The 3,187-nt window shown below is 36.7% G+C and overlaps 1 long non-coding RNA gene across 6 annotated transcripts; it reads right to left on the reverse strand.

Moving 5' to 3' along the window:
• Positions 1 to 529: 529 nt before the first annotated feature.
• LOC143123850 (uncharacterized) lies at positions 530 to 3,187 on the reverse strand. Of its 6 annotated transcripts, none has more exons than XR_012986924.1 (10): positions 3,171 to 3,187; positions 2,709 to 2,836; positions 2,491 to 2,571; positions 2,106 to 2,213; positions 1,908 to 1,943; positions 1,786 to 1,827; positions 1,523 to 1,687; positions 1,337 to 1,429; positions 1,157 to 1,225; positions 530 to 1,055 (listed from the first exon to the last, which is right to left on the reverse strand). It is a non-coding gene; the product is annotated as an uncharacterized LOC143123850 (long non-coding RNA). The 6 variants fall into 6 exon arrangements; XR_012986923.1 differs by lacking the exon at positions 3,171 to 3,187 and adding an exon at positions 3,019 to 3,164; XR_012986925.1 differs by lacking the exon at positions 3,171 to 3,187 and having other exon boundaries at positions 2,106 to 2,246; positions 2,709 to 3,003.

Below are 3,187 nucleotides of genomic sequence, written 5' to 3' on the forward strand. Positions count from 1 at the left end.
AACGAGACCTGAGTATTTCATTCAGAGCACGATCCTGATCCAAATGACACAGTCCACTATTGTTTTTTTCTTTCTCTCTTTACATGCAAGCAGTGACCAGGGAATCTCCTGAACTTAATGAAGAATGAGGCCTGGTGATTATAAGCCATCAGGTAGTCGGCTTATTGATCCAGCTCCTACAGCAGACGTCCAGATCAATATGCTGTTTGTTTGAGATCGATCTGTGAGTGGGTGGCATTACAGATGAGGCCACACTGTAAAAATTATAAGATCCTGGAGGAACTTTTAGGGGTTCTTCAATTTGAAACTGTGGGGGAACCTCAAAAGGTTCTTCGAAGAACCTTCAAAGAAAGGTTCTTTGAAGAACCTTTTCAAAGGTTGCTTGAGGAACCTTTTGAAGTTCATTACAGAACCTTCATTATTATTAACCTTTATTATTATTATTATTATTATTATTAGAATGTATTAACCTTTATTGTTATTATTATTTTTATTATTAGAATGTGGGATAAATGTATGAAACAACAGATGTATTTAAGCAAGAATTTAATCAAAAGCGTCAAAGCATGTCAATGGCAAAATATTAGGAATACTGTACATGAAAGGATGGACAGATAGATACATAAATAAATATATAAATAAACAAATAATACACAGGCTACATAGATGAAGGCATAAATGAAAACATCTATTAAACAATGCTATTAACAAGAACACAATTAACTTCCTAATCTAAATGAAATAGTCAATAAATGATTGATTGAACTATTGAGTATTTAATTTAGAGTATGAAATTTGACATCCGAAATACGGCAATGGGGATTTTTTTCTTTTGTCTTAATATCACACATAGACTGTAAAAACAACAATGTCTTGTTCACGGCCTTTGGGTATTCCATATTGAAAATTAAATAAACTGCTAGCAATGCTCCAATGCCCATCAACACATCTTCTGGTGTTACGACGTCTTGTCCGTCCATGCAAAGTGTAATGGTGGTGTCTTCCTCAAAGGGGTTGCCTCTCATGTATAGGGTAGGTGTGGGTGTCTTGGATATCTGAAAAGTACAGAATAACAGTATTTAGAATGGGGATTGGTGATATTCAAGCCCATTGGCAGGGGAAGTTTCTAACAGTGTCAAATGACTGGTACTCTTACCTTATCCACAACGTATGAGCCTGTCAGGATTGTCCCCAAACAGATATGGCCGCTCTGCTGCAAAGAGTCCTGAATTTGAACAATATACTGGATAAGTCTTATAGCAGTAATAACATACTTGTAATTCCATACAGTTTTATAGCAGTAATGACATGAAGTGTAAATCAAACTTCTTAATACCTTTGTATTTGTAGGTTGTCTCCTCACAGGCCTGATTTAGTGCAGATTGGTACTTAGGTCAATGTTATGCAGGTGCTGAATTTCAGAGAAAACCTTTAAAAAGATAAGAACAAATTACATGTTTGCTTGGCAGAAGAACATCTGAAAAATAATTTGCAGTGAACTAAATGCCAAATGTTAACTCACAGTTCAAATGTGGTGTAAAGCTGGGTATTCAGTAAGGATTTCCTGTGTGGAGTGGCGTTGAATAAATGCCACTCTGTCACTGATTGTTCTCCTTATTCTGTTTTCAATCGTATTTAGATCAGGGTTTACTTTTTAACACTCCTCCTTCATTTTTGTCTCATTGTCCTGTAAATGTTACATTCAATTTAAAGTAAAGGTCAATTTGGTTAAAGAAATGTAATAAGTAGTAATATATGGTGTTTAATCATCATCTGAAAACTTACATTGGATTTGGATACGCTTTCATCACCAAGAACATCTACAACCTGTCAGTGTAAAAAGATCATCAGTGAACATATGCACACGCACGCACGAACACACACACACACACACACACACACCATACCTGAACTACAGTGTTTGCATCCTGGGTAGCAGGTATCTGTGTGAATAGAAAAAAAATAAGTGTGGTTTCCCACACATTGGATTGAGTTTTGTCCTGGAATCAAAGTAAACTGCAATAAGGATCACAGTGAAGTGTAATTCTGAAAGCTTCTGCTTGAGATACAGATGCATTTTGCTTTGTGAGGAAAAGGTGACTTGCCTGTGATGAATTTTGCCTTTTCCCATACTTTGCTCGATGGTATCCAATTTCAGGAAGGCTCAGTGGGATTCTTTCCTTCTTGAATTTGTTTTTAGCATTCCCAACCAACTATAATATGAAAGGTTATATAAACCAATTAGCCTAAAGGAAAATTCAAATGCAATGGCCTGGTTTATACAGGTGTTAAGCAACACACCAACAGAAGTGAAGAGTGTCATAGGCATACATGATTCAATTGCATCTGTAAGTGAGCAGACAACAACCTGAATACCCCTGACAGGAATATCCCATCCCATTATCCCTACTTGTTAGGTGCCCTAAAAAAGGACCCTCACTACAGCCAGTAGGCCTAACTGTATGTTTATTACTTTAATAATCTACTTACATGCATATCCTGGTCCTGTGCGATCCCGGAGGAAAGGGTGCTTAGATACAGCAGCAGCACAAAGGTCATGATACTGGATACCTTTGAAATTAAACATAGAGATGGAGTAGCCTATATTTTAAATGACTTAATGATTGAAATGACTGGTTGTTGTTTCGCGTGAATGCAAATGAAGAACAGTAAGTAAAGCTGTAGGCTACCTCATGCTACACACTTACCACATAGAAATTGAATCAAATAGGACCTGTATAATCTGTGTGCAGCAGTATGAACGTCAGGACTTCCTCCATTAATGTTAGCTTTCATTTCAGGAGAGTTGGAAACACGGGAAGTTGAAAAGTCTGTGCTGAAGGAGTAAAATAGACAGAATATTTGGCTAACATTCAGTTTAAGCATAGCATACAAGCCAAGGCATAATGCTATCTTATAACTTAAAAAAACTAACGGTAGGCTAAATAAGGCTGCTAAGCTCTAACGTTAACAAAAAGTTAAGGTTAACGTTCACGAACGGTGACACGTTGATCTTACCTTTAGTTGTATGCTATAGCCTATAATGAGGTCATGGTTAAAACGTCTCGTTTCCATTTAATATGTAGAATATGTATCATTTAAGGTATAGTTTCTGACAAACGTCAACATTAAAAAAGCTTGAGATAGGGCTGTCAAAATGTTGCACTCACCTCCTGTACGTTGACTC

The sequence above is a fragment of the Alosa pseudoharengus genome, unplaced genomic scaffold (genome assembly GCF_046254945.1).
Source record: "Alosa pseudoharengus isolate Yale_2024_CS ecotype anadromous, Long Island Sound unplaced genomic scaffold, YU_APseudo_1.1 YU_APseudo_1.1_scf_15, whole genome shotgun sequence".
Classification (NCBI taxonomy): domain Eukaryota; kingdom Metazoa; phylum Chordata; class Actinopteri; order Clupeiformes; family Clupeidae; genus Alosa; species Alosa pseudoharengus.